General features: G+C 44.9%; 1 protein-coding gene across 3 annotated transcripts in view; it reads right to left on the bottom strand.

Moving 5' to 3' along the window:
- Nucleotides 1-18578, bottom strand: part of CYRIB (CYFIP related Rac1 interactor B) — a 102720-nt gene extending 84142 nt beyond the window's left edge. The window contains exon 1 of one of the 3 annotated variants that reach the window (XM_028105549.2): nt 18526-18578. The gene's annotated coding sequence lies outside the window, so the exon portion shown is untranslated. The remainder of the gene's footprint in view (nt 1-18525) is intronic. The other 2 variants (XM_028105546.2, XM_088022761.1) reach the window with 2 other exon arrangements.
- Nucleotides 18579-20446: the final 1868 nt, after the last annotated feature.

The raw sequence follows: 20446 nt of genomic DNA, 5'->3' as shown, positions 1-20446 counted from the left end.
AAAAAAATACTGATGTTGAATCTACGGGAGTTTGTGACTAGTTGAATCTGGGGGAAAAAGCAGCAGAAGCTGTGGGACGTGACCCTGACACTTCTAGCTTAGCAGAGCCACTGGAAGGTTCACAGGAATGTTGCAAAGCTCTCCTAAGTACTATATAGGAAAATATGTTCAAAGCCCCAAAGCACAATGTCATTAATGACTATTACTGCTGTTATAGACACCGCTGTATTCTTGGTTTCTCCCCAGTACCTTCACATAGTTTTCACTCCTGTCCTCTTCCCACCTTGACCCATGTGAAGGCACATTGCTTCAACTACTATCAGATACATGCAACTGTTTCCCAATACTGTTTCATAGTTCTAGTCACATTTATCATTTTAATGGCTGCAGAACATTGCATCATGTTGAAATAGCTCCATTTCCTTCAGTTACTAAAGGTTCACACCCTGCATGCCTGGTTTACCCTAGACTCATTTGGTTCTGAGCACTCTGCAAGGGATGGGTTGAGCGAGGGAAGAGAGCCTTTAGGTGAAGGGTGTTGGAAAAGTGTGGCCACAAGGGCCAGCGAAGCTGCAACTCTCGTGGGAGACGATTGGGCAAAAGCACTGCACAGAGAACTGCAGAGCTATGCAAAAGAACACATCAGCCTACCATTTATTCACTCATCCAGCAATTCATTCTCCTGATGCCGAGGACAATACAGCAGAGCCCAAACCCCCTCAAAGCTCCGGATTCAGCCTAGCCAGGGTCTAAATCCTGTTCTACACCTTATAGAAGTTACTCAACCTCTCAGAGCCTGTCTCCCCACAAGTTTGTTGTAAAGATGAACCTGGCAAAAATTTACAAAACACCTGGGATGGAACTAAGCATGCATTAAGTTCAATAATGATTTTCGGTCTTGGTCCTTTCCCTATGCTTTCTTGACTCCCATGATTTTCTTGAGTTTCTCAGCAAACCCTCCAGGCAACAATGCATGTACTAGAGGTCAGAGCCTGAATCCGCCAGTGAACCAGGGCCACTCATGTGACCTCACTAACCTTTCATTTCCCATTTGGGAAACCAGCCTAAGAACCTCGTTCACAGGAATGTTGCAAAGCTCTCCTAAGTACTATATAGGAAAATATGTTCAAAGCCCCAAAGCACAATGTCATTAATGACTATTACTGCTGTTATAGACATCGCTGTACTCTTGGTTTCTCCCCATTAAAAAAAAAAAATCTATCTATCTATCTATCTAGATATGTATCTATATATACACCCTCCACATGAGTTCCTTGGACCGAAGTTTCTGGGTTAAAGGATCTGACCACTGTTATGGTTCTTGATTTGCGTTGCTCAGATTGCTCTTAGAGAGGACTCTGAATAGTGCTACTGCAGTTAACTCAAAATCACTGTATAAGTCCTCAACCTAACATTCAGGGACTTCTATCAACTACTTCCCTCATCCTCTTGGTGGAAGGAATGAATACTTGAGGAAAGAGGCACCCTCCCAAACATTTCCAGGATGGCCAGGGGTCCAAAGGCTAAGGACTAAGACTCTAGTGTCCTGCCTTAAGCCTGAGCACCAATGGGCGATAGTTTCACGAATCCAGAAGAAGACAGGGGAAGGAGGCCTGGGCATCCCCAGGGCAGCACTAAAGGCCTGTCCAGCATGAAAGATGGCATCAGAGCTCCTACCCAAAAGCCACAGAGTACAAAGGCAACAACTCAAACCCTAACACACTCCTGACACTCCTGTTATCTAGCAAAACATTAACCAACCTCTCAGGAGTCATAAAGTTGTCCTTAGGGCCGTATTTCCCCAGAGGCTCTGTCTATGAGCCTCTGTCACGTTCCCAAATGCAACATTTCACAGCAGTGGGGAGTTCCACAACATCCACTTTGGCCAGCCCTCTGGGCGACCTGCGGGAAGGTGGCAAGTTCTCACAGCTGGTCCTTCCCTGTGCCTCCAATACGCCTTCCAGCCTCTTCAAGTGGCTGTTTCTTGGCCTTCCAGTTTAAGGGTCACCTCCTCCAAGTGGTCCTCACCATCGCCCCACCCCCACATCCTGTCACTCGTTCCTGTACGTCACTGGCTTTTTTTCCCCTCACAGTACTTACTACACCCTGTAAATATTTTTATTTTCTAGCTTAAAAATGTTTTTATTCTTTTTCTTTAAGATTTTATTTATTTGAGAGAGAGAGAGTGAGAGAGAGCAAGAGCAGGAAGGAAGGGCAGAGGGAGAGGGACAAGCAAATTCCCCACTGAACAGGGAGCCCGACGCAGGGCTCAATCTCAGGACCCCCCTGGAGCATGACCTGAGCTGAAAGCAGACGCTTCACCGACTGAGCCACCCAGGCGCCCCTTAAAAATGTTTTTAAAGAGCCTCCCACGAAAACACCACCTCTGTGAAGCCAGAGGCCGGGGCTATCTTGCCCACTCCAACACCCGTCACTGTGCCCACCCAGCTCCTCGGAGACCCTCAGTAAGTATGCAGAATGAGTGGGTAAAAAAGGGAGGTTCCCAGCCCCCAACACACACCTTCCTTTCACCCTAACTATACGAATAACACATGTTGACTGCAGAAAAAATTTGAAAACACAGATGAGCAAAAGGAAGTAAATATAAACACTTACGATCCAACCTCCCACCATGTGGACACCCTTCCAAGTGTTTTTTTCTATATCTATATAAAGATAATGCATATATTTTTATAAAAATGGTTCATATTCTAAACTAATCTGCTGCGTTTCATCTCACGGTATATCTTAATCACCTTTCCTTAATAAAAGTACTTCAGCTGCCCTGTTGTGAAAGGCTCTATACCACTCAGCCCTGTCGCTATACCATAAAGGATGTAACACATCTCCTAATGTTGAGCTAAAGGGGAGGTTTCTTTAATGCCAATAAAGGTAACATGTTTTAATACAGCACTTCCCTCTTGACAAGCTTCCCATTTTTGCCTCTGTGTTTGTATTGCTTTAGAGCTTGTATTTCTACAGAACCGTACTCCCCACCGCCCATTCACCACCTGGAGTTATTAAGAGTCCCCGTCAACTGCAGAAGCAAAATTGTTTGCAACCGGAAAAGCTGACGTCTGACGAAGCCAAGATGATGCCTCGGAGTTCAGTATTTAAAGTCAATAAATTTTTATTTAAGAAACAAAAAAAAGAGGAATCTGCTGCTGATACAGGGGACAGAAATAAAGAGTGCAGTTTCTTGCCAAGATTTTAATGTAAAAAGAGAAAGAGACTTTCTGCAAGCCATGGCTTTGCCTCCCCCAGCCCCGCCCTGAGACAGTTTTTCCCTAGAGGGACAGGCTGGTGGCTCACAGGGTTTATTGATGTCCTAAGCAGTCCGCAGCGCAAAGCCCACTGACCCATTTGGAGACAAAGAGATGGCTGCAGAAAAACCCAAGAGGGCACGTCAGGATGCACTGCCTTTTCCCACCAGCAGCACTTTCAGCCCCTGGTGGGGTTTCAGGAGCCACTTCGTATTTTCAGCTCTGACAGTCACTCCCCTCCAGGAGGAAAGGCCTCCCCAGGCCCACCTGGTGAAGCAGACCAGAAGAGCAGACCCCACTCCAGCAGGAAGGCTCAGTGCCCAAGGGCACTCGCTGTCTCACCCACCTGCCCGCCCCCACTGTGGCTGGGCCAACTTATCAAGATGCACAGGCCCAGGAGGGGATCACCTGAAGGAGGGGGGCAAGATGTCGTCAAATTAGAAATGGCATCAGACAATGGGAGGGAGAGGAACAGCTGGGTGGGCCATCTGTTCCTGGGCCTCACCCTGTGGTGACCCAAACACCCAAACCGAGGTTCATCTCTGTTGCTCCACCCATCTTTATATAGCACCCCAACCGGGTGAGAGGACAAGTTTATCTGTAAAGAAAGAGACTCCCCAATGGTGTCAAGGGTCATCAAGTTATCCGTGCCATTTTCAAAAGCCTCTTGGCGCATTTTGCAGAAACACCGCGGTTGGAGAAAAGAGATGGGTTTGCTTTGAAACATCATGGCAGAAGGAACTACCACCACCCCTTCGCATCGATTGCTTTGTTTCTGCTGGTTTTGAACAAAGTGATTTCCACCCATTTCATAAACTCAATCTTTATAATGACGGTTTTCAGATGAAAAATGAGGTACAAGGAATTTAAGTATTTCGTGGGAGGTCACAAAGCTACCAAGACATGGAACCAGGATTTGAGCCAGGTATTAGCAGCTGGTTACTTGGCCTCGGTCACACTGCTCTCCTTGCCTCCCGTCCCCACTTCCTCAGATCTCTCTGCAAACATTCATTACACCACTCAGTGTCCAAGCTCCAGCTAAAATGCTAGGCTACTCATGCATAAAACAGGCACAATACCACCTAATTCACTGTTATTGTGAGGATTAACTGAAATAACAGACAGAACCTAAGAAACTGCTAACATTCACCCGCGTTCTACCCTAAGAACGGCAATTACATACAGTTAAACCTAATATGTCAACATTCTTGGAAAACTCTTAAGTTTCTAAATAAATGTGCATTACTGATTATCTTGCTTTTTGAAATCTGCAGCTTTTGTACCCAAACTTGGAAGGCTGTCCATCATGGTGACTAAGTACTCGGACCTGAATCTGACTCCCTTCATTTTCTCATCTGTGAAAAATAGGAAAGTAACGGTACTCACGGTCAGAATTAAGTTATTTCATGAAAAACACTTAGCACAGTGCCTGGCAAATGTAAGGGCTCGATAAAATTAGCCTCTTCTATTATTTATTATTATTACTGTTATTATTAACTTGCTTTCATTAAGATGGTATTGGTATAAAGCTGCTCACTTTAGCATTATTTATAATAAAAACCGGAAACAAATTCAATTTCCCCCCAAGAGGGAAACAGCATAGCAGGGTTCTGAAAGAACTGTCTCTAGAATTAACAAAAATCAATTTAATTAAAATTTAAAAGCCCCTGCTTTGCCACTTAGGGGCTGTATAATTTTAAGCAAGTCATTTCTTTTCTCTGGGCCTGTTTTTCCTCACCTCAAAAACGAAGGATTTGCTCTCAATGATTCATAAGTCCTTTCCAGACTTAAAGTTTATAGTTCTAAGGCTCTAAATCCTCTAAATAAAATATAATCCATCAACATCAAGGGCAATATACAACCCCTAAGTACACAGGAAGATGGTAGCAACATGAGAAAATATTTTATAAATACTCCCGACCTTCTTTAATCCTCTGGTTTCTTTCTGCAACAGTGGTCACCTCTTAAGAGAGTTTGTATTATGCATGTTGTCTCTCTCCATGAACCAGGTGGAAGCTTCAAGGAAAGCAGGGATTTATGTCTGGTTTGTTCACTGATGCATCTACCCTAGCCTTTATAACGATGCCCAGCCACATAGTAGGAGCTCAATTAATATTTGCTGGTTGAAAATTTGTGACTATTCTAGAAGAGCAAAGTACAAAACTGTATATATAATAGAATGCCATTAACATACAATATGTAACCCCATGGAGAAATGGCAGATAGGCTCAGACGTTAAAAGGAGAGAGTAGGGATGAATTATTTTTTTAAATTTTCCTTCATTGTTTTGAACAATTTTGTTTAAAAAGATGGCCTTCAAAAAGGGAAGTGCGTAGCCAGAAGAAAGATAAAAGACAAATTGAAGAAGTGGCCAAGGGGGCGGGGAGTGACTCTGAAGGAGGGCATAAGGAAGGGCGGGTGGTGCCGAAGCGAACAGAAGGCTCTCTTAATGGAAACAGAATCACAGGGGTAGAAAGAAAACTAGGTAATAAGATGCAGAAAAGAAAAGCCGATTTATCTTGGACTTTTAATTACAAGCCAGTATCTCTTAAACTATTCCCAAGTTGATAGGCTTCCCCCATTAATTGCCTCAATCGATGGAAGCTTTAGTGAATTTGAGCACAAAGGGGCACTTGGGCCTGTTACCTGTTATTCTTCCCACAGGTCCTAAGCCTTCTTTTGATCGGCTGCTCTGGATGTAAGAAGGACGAGTCCCACATACTAAGGGTAACTGGTGAGCTATAGGCCTTTTCATTAACCACCTGATCAACAATTCCATACCCACTTTGGGGTGGGAGGAGACACCGAGGATAGGAAACAGCCTTCCCTTCTGGGGGATAAAAGACACACTGCCTTACTATAATACCCAGCAACACACAACTGCCAAAGAAATGATACAGACATATGGCCTGGAGATTTTAATGGAAAGAATAATTCCTTTGGCTTTGGGGAATTAGAAGGGAAGGGGCAAGAAGTTGTCCGAGGAAGGCCTGGTGTCCTGAACTTTATCAACTCACAGGGACCCTAGTGCTGTTTGCAGGCTCAATCTTGAACCCTCCACCTGTTCCCATCTTGCATTTGATCGTACATGACTCAATGCCTCCAGCTTCCCCAGCTGCTTTCCTGAGCTCTTCATCATGTCCATGCATTTGAACTTTAAGCAAACTAGGTTAGATGCCCTGCTATGAGAGTGCTCAGGACTCTGTGCTTCTTGTTTATAGCCCATACATAATTATAATCACACAGTGACTTGTGTACTTCCTTAAACACTGGGAGCCCCACAAGGGCAGAGCCCATGCTGTTTTGTCACCACTGTATCCCCAGTGCTAGCACAGAGCTGGGCACAGTCCCGGCATAAGGCATGCACTCAAACAGATGCAGCTGGTCAAACCTGGTCAAGCTGGTCAAGCATTGGTCCAGCCTGAGTCATCCCAGTCCTAGGGCCATCATCCTCCTCCAGACTCCCAACATGGACACAGCCCTAAAACCAGACAGATGAGCAACACAAGGAGGTGAGATATAAACCCTCCCCACCCAAGTGGCCAAAATGATTAGGTCCAACTAGCTGAAATTCAGAACAATAGGGATGTCTAACATGAGCTTACAGTGTGAAAAAGTTTTAAGTTTTGAGGCTACAGAAGAAAAGATATTGCATATGATTTAAAAAACCAAAAGCCAACCAAAAAAACCCCGCCACCTTTCTAAGAGAGAACCAATATGGTCCAAGTTAAGAAGCAGCTTAGCTGGTTTAGCTAGCTTGCTCTCTAAAATCCTGGTGCTGATTTCATGTTAGAGCACAGGTTTAATGAGAAAGCATCCCTCCTTCTATTTTAATGCACAAACCAAAGTAGAGAGGAGAAGGCTACCTTGCCCAAGCTCTGGTCTGTCTACATCCCCAGCCTTGGAGAAAATGTCTGCAGTATCCATTTCAGTATTTACTTAGCATTTTTATTTAACAGGACACTTGCATTAATGAGCACCTGTTGAATCACCTAATTTTAGACATGTAAGTGACCTTGGAAATCACCTTCAATCCGACATTTTACACTGAAGAGAACTGAAGGCCCAAGAGGGGCTCAGAGGGGTCTCCCGGGAACACAATCCCCAAGGCCTGGACTCAGAGTGAGAGTCAGACATGGGCTGAGTTCATTTCCAATGGTTGGGTCCAAAGGTTGAGACATCAACAGAGTCCTGTAAAAAAAAAACCTCTACTAATAAGCATTTGTACAACATTAGGTGTGGTGTCTGGTGTGATCTTTTATGGTAAATGAAGTGGATTAAAGCATTATGCTTATTTGGTCCTTCATTATACACAAATCTCTCCCAAAGTGGGGGGGGGGGGAATGTTAGGAGACATGTACCAAATGACAAAGAAACAGTGGAAATGCAGGTTGTACGGGACTTCTCAATCACCCGTAAGAGCGGGAAATGATGCCTTTCTTGGTACTAATATTAAACTGATTATAGAGCTCCTATAAATACTGCTTCTTGCTGTTCTGCCTTTGCCCGGGCTATTCTCTGTGCTATGAACACCCTTCACAACACCACCACACCTCCCGGCCAAACTCTTACCTACCCACCAAGACTCCAGCCAGGCATCCCTATGGATGTTGGGTAAGCGTTTCACTATCACTTAGCTCCTGTTATTACCTTACAGTAACACATGGCCCTACTGATGCCCAACAGTCCCTCTAGGATGTGTCACGAAGACTAGCAATTGTATGACGTTCCTATAGCACCATGTATCCCATTAAGAAAAGCACCACAAACACACAAGGTAATGTTTTATTAATTTATTTAACCTGATTCCTTGAAACACTGAGTGATTTTGATGCATGAATCAACCAACCCAAGATTAATAGCTTGGTTTATTTACTACACTCATTTCTCTTTCTAAGCCACAAGCCAAAATAAACTCACTCTCAATTTATAACTTGGCAAAATGTGCTTTTGCCTATCGACTCCTGAATCCACTGTGGTTGTTAAAAGGACGGTTGCATCCAGCAGGATGGGCCAGGTTATGCTGTGGTAACAAACAACCCTTGAGTCTCAGCCCCAGTGATGCCCACAGTGGTCCTTCTGGGGTCAACAGGATGAGCCCAACAACTCCATCTTTCTGGACTGTACCTGACAATCTGGATTAAGCAGCTCTGTGGCTGACATCAGTTTAAAAGATATGACCCCCTTCTTTTCCTTCTCCAACCGCCTACAGAGCCGTCTGGCAGGGCTGCAGTATGGATTAGATGTGACAATGTTTGGTCTACACCCAGGAAAACTGCCCGGCAGATAGGAAGCAGTCAGTAAATGATAATGATGGCTAGTACCATTGTCATTACCACTATCCCTACTCCTCTTCAGATAATAATAGGGATGTTATTATTATAATTCTCATAGACCAGTGGTTCTTGAGCTTGTCTGCAAACTGGAATCACCCAGAGAGCTTAAAATCGATTAGTGCTTGTGGCCCACCCCCAGAGTTGGTGAATTAATTCATCTATACTATGTCCTGGGATTCGGAACTTTAAAAGATCCCCAAGTGATTCGAATATGCAGATGAGTTTGAGAACCACTGTGATATACAGGCACCAGACCCATATCTATACTTATATATATTTGCATGTGCATGCATTCACAAGTACATATACAAGCTGGCCAGATTCTAGGAATCCTGCCCCCTCTATGAGAGTGGTGGTCACATCAGTCAGGATGAGTTAGGTTATGCTGTGGTTAACAAAAAAAACAAAACAAAACAAAAAAAACCCCTAAATACTAGTCCTAATGACAACCACGGTAGTCACCCTCTAGAGTCTACGAGATGAGCTCAGCAATCCCTCTTGACACCTAAGCCTAAGCATCTACCCTCAGGACTTTCCTGTTTCCTCTTCTATACTTCATCCTTTTTCCAAGGCCCAGTTTAATGAGTTTGCCAGGCCCAGAGTAAATCAGAACCAAAAAACAAACAAACAAACAAACAAAATACTGGTATGGACAGACTGGGAGGAGATCTGTCCAGAGGAGGACCACTGAAGACTACTGGTAACGGAGAGTATGCTTTGTTCGGCTCTCTATCCCAGAGGACCCAAAACGTGGTAGACAATTTAATAGAAATTTGGATAGGTAAATTCATTGTCATCAGTAATAACCTGAAAAAAATGGAAGGCAGACACAAGAATTCCAAAAAACAGTATCTAACTTGAAAGTCTTATGTGTCAACTTGTCACCAGCCACCATTTTGATTTCCCCATTTTTGTTAATTTCTCCCAGGATGAAACCATGTTCAGCGGGGTGCAAGTAAATGAGGTCAGGATATCTATGAATAAACCAGTGCTCTTTCCCATGGGCAGCAAAGCTCAAGACATGCAGGGTAGGTGCAGGGGGCAGTGTGAACACAGACATTTCCCCACCAGCACACGCGTGAGTTTTGGTAAATCATCTCCTGCTCTGTTGGATGTTCTATCCCTGCAGAGTCTGGAGAAAACCAGAGAATCCGGCTTGCATGCCCTTGTTTTGGCAGTTTAATTTAGGAATCACACTGGCTTTACATAAACTCTTCACCAAAAAATATATTCTGTATTTTGAACACATGAGTGAACTTGAGCCCAGGGGAAAGAAACATTGTATACGGTTACATAATAGTTACTCTATTACTTTAAAACCAAATGGAAGCCTCAGGCAGCAAAGTTAAAAGCAGACAGAAATCATTTTTGTAAAATTATCTGAATGCAACCATCTCTTCTGATGCATTGTGAGTTGACAATGGTTCTGCTCTTCTCAGAAGCTCAATTATAGGTTGCTTATCTGGACCTGGGGGAGGAGTTTTCCTCCCCTCTAGAGTTAAAGAAAAAAAAAAAAAAAGCAGGCAGAATTCCACTAATAAAAGCCTGAAATGAAAAGCAGTAACTACTCCCAAGGCCCTACTTGTTGTAGAGGTGCTATTAGACGAACTTTTGTAGGGTCTCTGGTAACCATCTATTTTCTCTACAACCATCACAGAAAGGAGAGGAAGGAATGTGGGATGCACAGCCTCAAAACACCTTGCTCTCTTAGGCATGTGGCTGCTGGTGACTTAGCCTCTCTCTGAACTTGTTTCTTCATCTGTGAAATGGAAATACCTACTTGACAGGGGCGTTTTAAGAACTAACTAAGGAAACGTAAAGTGCCTAGCGTTCAGTAAATGTAGTAAATGCCCTTCCTCTGATCACTGCCAAAGTCTCAGGAAGCTCACTAGAATGTGAGCTTTTTAAGAGAAACTCCTCTCCCTGCCTCCGCCTTTTCTTAAGAGAAGGGACCTCGCTCATTTTCCTACACCCATGTCTTACACACCACCCCCTTATGGACTGTAGCTGCGTCTTCAGCATCCATTCTATTCTTCCCACCAAGCAGCATCCTTCAGTCATTTGGTCCTCATTTGCCAGTTCCAGCGATGATGAGTCCTGACTGGTCTAAGCCAATCAGTGTTAGCCCATTTCCTCTGCCACCACGATGGATTGCGACGGACGCGTCCTGAGATGATCCCATCAGAGGGAAGCTCAGAAATTTTGTTCGGTGGCCCTGGGGAGAGATGGTAGCTCTTCCTCCCCTGGATGTGATCCAACAAGCATGTGGTTTGAGAGGTACCAGCAGCCAGGTCACCACATTGGACAGCTCTCCTCTACCCTTCTAGAGCACACCTATTCTTCCCGATGTCTGCTACCATTGAACAAAGCCGCTAGCAGCCCTCTCACTACTATGAAGGGAGTCAACCTGAGAACAAAGCCAACAGACACAAGTGTGGAGGCCAGAGAATCACCAAGAAATGAAGCCGGAGCCCTGACCAAAGTGTGCCTGAAACCTATCCTCTTTGTGAATCACTCAACTGCTCCTATCAATTATCCAGTCTGAACTAGGTTTTCCGTCCCTTACAACTCAAAGCACCCTAACTTACACATCCACGTGCATGGCTCAATGAATCGCCGAGCAAGGGAGTATGCAGAGATATCATCACTCTTCTAACAATTTGACTCAGACTTCAAGTCCCCTGGGACTAAGAGCCCTCATTGGTCTTGGCCAGCCAGTATCCCCGGCTTAACAGAGTTTCCGGACAAGGCCCTCAATAAATACTTTTTTAAATAGGTGAACGGAATGAAACTGACATTTCATTCCATAGCCTTTTAAAGCCCTACTCCCCAGATATATCTGGAACAGAGGAACATGAAGAGGGAGCTCCCAGGACTGGGAGCCATCAGACAGGCCTGAGCTCAAATCACAGATCCAACTGAGCCTCGGAGTCCTCCCCTACAAAATGAGGATGTTAATGCCTACCTTCCCAGGCAAGGAGAGCCACGCAAAAGTACCTAAGGTCGCATTCAAGGAATATGTATTTCCCTCCTTCTGTTTGGCTAACCCTGCTTCATAGGGGGAGTCCTAGTCTGGGGTTCAAAAAATAGGATCATCATATGTATACAATATGGGCCAAACCCCAGATTACCCAGCAGAGCCAGGCCTGGAAGGGTGAGGAGAGGTAATGCATGCCCGGAGCCTCCCATCCCTCAACATCCACCCATTCCCTTCAGGAGAGGGATCCTAGGCGGAGGGCATATATCAACTAGGCCTCTGGCTGTGATGTTCCTCTTTGCTTTGCTGGTTGCTTCCCAACAGAGGCGGGGGACGGGAGGAATCCGTAGTCCTTGGCACAGCCCTGGGGGCTGCTGATCTAACCATTTACAGAGGAGGTAGAGCTCAGCTAGACAGTCAGCTGCAGGAGGGCAGGAGCCTCGCCTCATTCACCAGTATGCCCCCAGCACCCAGTAAAAGACTTCCTGGGTACGTGGATGAAGGGGTGCGTGGATGAACAGGGAGTGATGACAGCAGGACTCTCGACTAGAACGGTAGTAAGACCCTGTTGTTGCACACGCTGCTGGTTATGTAGCAGGCAAACCCAAGCCCAGAAATGAGGGAGGACTTCTGAGGCGGGCACACGGGGGCTGAATTCCGGCCCAAGGGTTCCAGTGCCTCGGTCCGAGCCACAGGTTCTTTCTCCGACAAGCGCCATTATCAAGATTAAGTCAGAATTTTTTTTAATGCAGCTACAAACAGGGGGAAAAAGGTTAATAATAACAACGAGCCTTCGATGGTAAGATTATAGGAGGGCATTTATTTTTCTCTTTTGTGTGCATTTTTGGCTTTTCTATAATGAGCATAAATGGACTGTCTAATAACAATAAAATGAAAATAAAAGTGGGGAAATGCTGATCCAAGTGTCTAGCCCAGCACCTAAGACATAAAGTGGGGACCCAGCAAAGGCTCCCTTTCTAGGAAGGCCCTTCAGACGTTTGGAAACGGCTTTCATATGTCTCCTATTTTTTGTTAAATATTTCAACTAATTTAACGCCATCCTCACAGGACTTGATTTCAAGGCTCTCTTTTATCCTTCCTCCGTGCAAAGGCTCCATCTGTTAAAACCCCATGCCGGGTATTGTATAACCAGCTCACAGAATCAGCAGCACGCCCCTGTTTGCTCATTCATCTGTTAATTCATTCACTGAGTAAACACTGGTTAAAAAACCTACCCTATTGGACATCCTTGCTTTTGCTTTACCCACCCCTCCCTCCATGTACAAACGGTTCCCAGGCTTTCCTGGGGGAATATCCACTTCCCCTCACCTCAGTCCTTGCGCCCTGGGAGGCGCAGACCCTACCCCAGCTCCTTCAGGGGGCGGGCATTTGATCCAGGATGGCCAATCAGAGCATCGCGTTTGCCTAGGACAGGAATTGGTCTGGGGATGGGCATGTGACTCATCATCTGATTGGTCATAAGACCAATCAAAAACATGGAGACTCAATTCTGGGACTTTTCTTGAACTGTTGGAAAAGTGGCCTTTTTTTCCCTTCTGCTAGAAGTGCTGACAGCCATCGTGCCACCACAGCCCAAAAAGAAATGGTAGGTGATGCTGAGGGATGGAAAAAACTGTGTAAACCTTCGCAACACCGTTTAAACCACGCCTGGATCTCCATCCCTGGACTTTCCAATGGCATAAATCCCCTTTCTGTGGAAGGCAGTTCAAGTTGGGGCTCTACTTGGAGGTCAAAAGAATCCTGGCTAATGAACTCTGAAGGGCTGCGACATATGCTGCCCACTGGCTATGCACAGAGGAAGCGGGATGATCCAGGCCATCGTTCCTGGCACTCAGCCTGATGTGGAGCTGGCTACAAACAGCTACAATTATTTAAAGCCAGTAAGATAACTGCCTTGATTAAATACTACACGGAACAAGAGGAGCATAGCGTGGGGGGAACCAGGAAAGGCCTCATACAAGAAACAGCAGTGAAACCAACTTTGCATCTGCACTCAGGCAGGGGAGATAGAATTACTATTTGGGGAGTTAGGAGAACACTGCTGGTATACATCCAGCTCCCAGTAAACTAAAACACCATCACACAAGGCCAGTGATACTTAAAGTACTTAAGGGCACTCTCTGAATGAGCCCACAACAGCGTCTCGAGACACAGCAAAGTGCCAATGTCAAACAGTCCTCACTGGCAAGAATTTCATCTGAATGTTACAGATGATGTCACACTCTTAAAGAATACTCAGGTCCGTTTTTGTGATTTCGATGTTATAAACTTTTCACTCCAGTCCTCTTGCCCATTTGGATTACAGCTGGTCAAATCACAACATCGTAACAACAGCCCTCTTGAGATGAATAACCTGTTTACAGCATTTGTTACCAAATGATAAGGAAGAGAGAAGAGAGCAAGCGTCTGTTCCATAAAACACTCGCTGATGGGTTAGAAATGTGGCTGGCTACAGGAAACAACAGGAAAAGTACCTCTGGGAACATCTCTTTTGCTAAGAAAGGCCCTGAAGGTGGCCTTTTTAAGGGAGCAAAGCTAGAGTCCTTTAGCCCTCCGATGCATACACAACAAGAGTTGGGAAGATAATAATGAGTCAGAAAAGGACACCGCAGGACACAATCTCCTGGCCTTTGCTGTTTCTCAACACATCAGTGATTCATTTGGTCCACAAACAGCTCCAACTTTCCAGAGCAAAGAGTCCTACAAATGGAAAAATTAATACTGACAGAACACTTGCATGTGGTCTCAAGAGAGGTGCCAGGGACTAGAGGCAGGACAGGCTTGAGAGCCCTTCCAGATAACCTCGATTTCTGAGAAGCAGCTGGGTCACCTCTGCTCTGAAACACTTGAAAGATTGCTGTGACTCTCACCTCCTCTGCTGCATACCACATGACCTTGCACAAAGACTTCTCCTCCCCTCTCCTGCAAATGGGACTTCCGTGGATCACACGTGCACTGGGCAACTGCTAGGGTCCAGGCAGAGCCTACCAATGGACAAACCCACAGTGTACGGGCGTGAGAGCACTGAGCCAGAGCTCCACTCTTGTCCCATTGTCTCTCCCTGCCTCTGTGCTATCACACATGACATTACTACCATCTGTAAGTTCTACCCTGGGATGCACAACCCAGAAATCACAGTTTAAAAACAGAATGCATGGGGCGCCTGGGTGGCTCAGTCAGTTAAAGCGTCTGCCTTCAGCTCAGGTCACGGTCCCAGACTCCTGGGATCGAGTCCCACATCCTTGCTCAGTGGGGAGCCTGCTTCTCCCTCTGCCTGACGCTCCCCCCTGCTTGTGCATGCGCATGCTCTCTCCCACTCTCTCTGACAAATAAATAAATAAAATCTTAAAAAAAAAAAAAACAAAAAAAAAAACAGAATACACATCAGAGCCACCGGTGTGCTGAAGCTGGCTCACACCAACTCAAGAGAGCTGAGTGGGCATATCTCTTCCCAATTCTGGGTTCAGGGACATCAGGTGGGTAGCCTGAAACTGGTCATGGGAAATATTTATACCACAGAAATCAGCAAATGCTACAAAGCAAGGTCTTTTCCCCCCAGAGAGATCTTTGTCAAACATATCAGCACATCAGTGTAAACTACAGTGGAAACTGAGCCTCTGCCATCATTCTTTGAATATTTCTGCCCTCAGTAGGGCCACAAATTGTTGTGACTTGGTCACAAATTCTTGGAACTTAAGGACTGGAGGAGATCTGAAGGGACATCAAATCATTGTGACATCTTTTTTTTTTTCATTGTGTCTTCGAATACTGCCTCTCCCCAGCCCGTCTGTTTAAATATAAGCAACCGCTTCTCATTCTCTATTCTATATCTCTTTACCAATATTGTGTATTCCCATCTCTTTATTGTTTAGTGCTTATTTTTGAGGACAGTCTACAGGATAATAATGACACACCCAGACCCCAGACTACACGAGGCAGCCCGGGGTCAAATCCCAGCTCTATCCTTACCAGCCGACCCTGGGCACGTGGCATATACTACCATGCCTTAGCTTCCTCGTCCATAAAATACATGTGATACTGATCGTGCCTTCCTTCTAACTTCGTTCTGAGGATTAAATGAGTTCATGTATGTACACACCATAGCACCTGGCACACACTAATGACTTAACAAATGTAAACTATTACCACTGTCTTCCAGCTCACTAATTATTTCTTTGGCTGTATCTAATGTGTCAGTTAACCCTTTTGTTGGGTTTTAATGGGTGACTGTTTTTCATTTGAATTTGGCTGCCTTACAAATCAACCTATTCTTTTTCATCTTTCTTTACTGTTCTCTTAATATCATCTTCAGTCAGTAATTATTTTAAATATGCTATTTTATACTCTCTTTTAGATGGTTCTATTACTTCCAACTTGAAGCAGTTCATTTCCTGGATGGCTCATATTTTTTAACTGTGAACTCATGCTCAGAAGTTCTTTCTGTGGGAGTCCTGTTAGGTCTGGGTTGTTGAATATCCTTATGGGGTGATTTTGTGTTTGCACTGGGAATCAACATGGCACTAGACCAGCTGTTATGTTCATTTTTCAGCTGGAGGGGGTCTCATAATCTCAAACACAATAAAAATGAAGATTCCACAACTACGTATGGGTTTTAATTTCTTGTTGGTGACTTTTTCCACTCAAGGCAAACTTCCTCTCTATTTTGCCAGACAGTAGAGTTTTTCTAGCCTCTCTACATGAAGAAGTGTGATATTTATGGCTCCCAGTGCTCAACTCCACCTTGAGCCCGAATCTCATTTCAGACCCACTGTGGTATTAAAATCAGAACGCCCAGACTCTATGGCCTTTTCCTGGGTACAAAAGCCCCACAAGCGGTCATGGCTTCAGCCCACATAACCATTTGGCTTAATATTCTCTCTTCATTTCTGACTCTTGTGGAATTCCCTTTCTGATGAGCTCCCCTAGATGCACATCTTCTATTTCAGCCCACTCTGTGTTCATGTCAGGAAAGACGCACAAATCAGCAGAGACCGCCATGTTGGCAGAGTGTTCTAGGTCTCCAAGTCTAACATAACCTACGCAGGCTTGAGTTCTGTCCACATCACAATGGCAGCTTACCCAAGGGTTAGCTTCCAAAGTCAGCACAAATATGAAAACTGAAAGGAATCAAAGTTCTCCTTGAAAATCCCACAATAAGATCTCACAATGGAGACTGACAAACCAACTCCCAACACAGGTCCAATACAGGCAGCGTCCCTTCAGCACTGGATGTGGTTTCTTAGGTTGAGTACCAGAAGAAAGAGCTGGTTTGGATTTCAGAGCTGTGTTGTAGGATAATTAAAGTCTATAAATATAAGAAACACCCTTGATGGCACAACATGCTCACACTCTAAAAGCCATTAGAACAAAGAGTGACAGAAGGAACAGCAGATCTGTCTCTCATTCACACTCACTCCAAGAGAGACGCCTGTTAGATGGAATGACAGGAACACCCACGCTATTTAATGTGTTATTTTTATCTGTACTTTGTTTTTGTTGAGTAAGTATATTCGGATCTAGATAAGTCTGAAGCAGGAATCTATGATAGGATGGAGACAGGACTTCTGTAGGTCAGAATAGTGGTTAGCCCTGGGGCAGGACTAACTGTGAAGGGGCATGACAGAATGTCCTGGAAAGATGGAAATACTGAATGCCCTGTCTGGGTGGGGACAAGGTGGGGTGGCATATTAAGAATTCATCAAGTGCCACCTGGCTGGCTCAGTTGGTAGAGCATGTGACTCTTGATCTTGGGTTTGTAAGTTTGAATCCCAAGTTGGGTGTAGAGATTACTTAAAAATAAAATCTTAAAAAAAAAAGATTTGTGCATCTTACAGTATATAAGTTATACCTCCATGAACATAAAAGTTACAAGCGTGCATGAGAGACTGATGCACAGTATCCTGCCACCTGATCACCATTCTACGGCTAAAGCTCTGCAGAAGGTAGCCAGCCAAACTCAGGGCAGTGAGCAGACCAGGAAGACGAGGGACCAAAGAGGCAGAAAAAGGAAGAGCCTGGCAGAGGTAGAGGGCACTGAGGCTCACCAAATTGGTTTTCCATGAGAGCCTCCCAGCAGTTAAGAGCCCTGGCTCTCCATCCAGACTGCTTGGATGTGAATACTGGCTCTACCCCTGCCACGCACTGTTTGTGTCCCCGCCAAATTCCTATGTTGAAACCTAAGCTCTAATGGGATGGTGTTAGGAGGTGGGGCTCTCGGGAGTGATTAGGTCCTGAGGATGGAGCCTCATGAATGGGATTTGCATCCTTGATGCCAGAGACCCCAGAGAGCTCCCTCACCCTTTCTGCCATGTGAGGTGATAGCAGAAAAAAACGGCCATCTGTGAACGAGGAAGCGGGCACCACTAAACACGGCATCTGCCCACACCTTGATCTTGGACTTGTCAGCCTCCAGAAATGTAAGAATCAAGTTTCTACTGTTTAGTGCCCCCCAGTCTGTGGTATTCTGTTATAACAGCCCAGATGGACTAAGACAACCCCATGCATTTGGAGTGAATTTGGGCAAGTTACTTTTCTTCTTTGAACCTCAACTTTCTCTTGAAATTTAAACAAGATAATTCAGACAAAGCTCTTGGCACAGGGTCAGCTCTTCAACAGTGCTCAATAACTGTCAACTATTATTACTGTTACTGATCACAGGAGGCCGAGAGTGTCTCCTGCCCTCCAAGGATCTCATTTAAATTAATCATTTAACCTGATAACCTGGTAGGTTCTCTAAATATTCATGGAGTGAATGAAAGAAAGCACATCGATTCTAATTTCAACAGAAGCAGAAGGTTCTTCTTTCTACTGAACTGAAATCCATGTCCTGGCCTGATATTACCATCCACTTTAATTTTTCTTCACAGTGAAGTGGTGAAGAACACAGGCTCTGAGGCTGACCGCCACGGTCAAATCCGCCGTTACTTACCAACTTGGTAACCTTGAATGAATAACTCAAACTCCAGGCCTCAGTTTCTTCTCCTGCAAAACAGAGGTACAGCAAAGGTTACAAAAGTTACAACAAAAGGTTACAAAAAAAAAAAAGTAACAACAGACCTGAGCACATGGTAAGCCCCCAGTAAATGCTAGCCACTATTAGTCTTCCCATACCAAAGAGACAGTCTGGGAATAACAACTCCACATTCCATTTCTTCAGATCATTAAAGTCTACAGAGCATGTTTTGCAAACATCTTTCTCATTTAATGTTAAAAGTAGTTTTATGTACTACAAATAAAGAAATGGAGATTCAAAAAAAATGGAGATTCAGAGAAATTAAGTAACTTGCTGATGGTTTGCACCGCAGAATAAAGAGCAAAGACTCAAACCAAAATCCTGTAACTGAGGGACGGTGTGGCTGGACTGCGTGGTCCAAGGGACCAAGGTTGGGGCCAGGCTGTCCTTCCAAATTCAGAATTCTAAGATAAAGGACGCTGGAACTCTGAGTTACAACAGCATATCCTGGTCCCAGCAAAATACTCAGCCCAACTTGAGTTTGATCTGGTCTGAATCATTCTATCCCTGAATCACTTCCTGTGTTAGGTTTCTTCTTGGCTGAGAAAGGAAAACAAACACGTACAGCACCCTGTCCTTGTCACCCTCAACATCTCCTGCAGCAGCAGAAACTTATGAATCAAAGGGAGTTTTCATAAAACCATAGTTAACCAACATCCCACGGAGCACCGTCACTGGCAGGAGCGTGAAGAGAGCAGCAACGTCTGCAGCGTCTAGACACAATTGTGCGTAAGAGAACCAGAATGCCTTTTTCTGGTCTTTATCTTGATTACTTCTTTAGCTGCCTTAGCGTGTTCTCTGTGCTTTTCATCGGGTGCTGAACCACAGGAAACCATTCCACCAGCCCCGCTTTATTCACAAAAGGTTTGGGGGCTGAGCCTGATTGTGGTAGGAGGATGCTGCGGGCTGATCAGGTCGACCCCTTGTGCTCCTCCTCCTCCCATCTCTCCTCTGGTTTCCCAGCACAGGTTTTCCTGTTGTTCTGGTTCCATAAGTAAGGATTAAAATTCCCTTTTTTTATTTTTTATTTTTTATATATATATTTTAAGATTTTATTTATTTATTTGACAGAGAGAGAGAGAGAGAGATAGAGAGCACAAGCAAGGGGAGCGGCAGACAGAGGGAGAGGGAGATGCAGGCTCCCCGCTGAGCAGGGAGCCTGATGCGGGGCTCGATCCCAGGACCCTGGGATCATAACCTGAGCCGAAGGCAGATGCTTAACCGACTGAGCCACCCAGGCAGCCCCCCAAAATTTTATTTTATTTTTTTATTTTTTAAGTAATCTCTACACCCAACGGGTGGCTCGAACTCACAACCCTGAGATCAAGAGTCACACACTCTACGGACTGAGCCAGCCGGGCACCTCTAAAATTCCCTTTCAAATCATGATCACAGAACTGCTTGGTGTCCAAGAAAGATGGGAATTTAAGAACCATCTAAGCATACTTACAAGCTCTGTGCTTGAGTGTGTGCAACACACAGCCCATGCTCTGCAGGGGAGTGTGTGCACACCACATGCGTGCACACGAAAACACCATACTACAGTTCTCCGAACTCCTCTCCCTATCTCTTCCAGTTACATTACATAAAGAACTATTTTTCTTTCTTTCAAATTTTTTTACCAGATTTACAAAACAGAGAATGGAAGCAAGTTGTTCTCGGGGAAATGTCCGGGCCTTGGGGAAAAAAGACCTAGAAATCAGAAAAAGGGGACTCTCAGAAAACCCCCCCTTTTTTTTTTGGTTTAAGAACACAAAGAGTAAGCTGCCACAGCATCACCTAGAGATAAACCCAGGAGACAGCAAGCAGCTCCCCGAGAAGGAAAGTGGCAAGGGGG

The sequence above is a fragment of the Eumetopias jubatus genome, unplaced genomic scaffold, assembly GCF_037043125.1.
Source record: "Eumetopias jubatus isolate StellerSeaLion01/CBP00866 unplaced genomic scaffold, mEumJub1_p1.0 scaffold_4, whole genome shotgun sequence".
NCBI classification, from domain to species: domain Eukaryota; kingdom Metazoa; phylum Chordata; class Mammalia; order Carnivora; family Otariidae; genus Eumetopias; species Eumetopias jubatus.
This window is presented reverse-complemented; position numbering and strand designations above follow the sequence as displayed.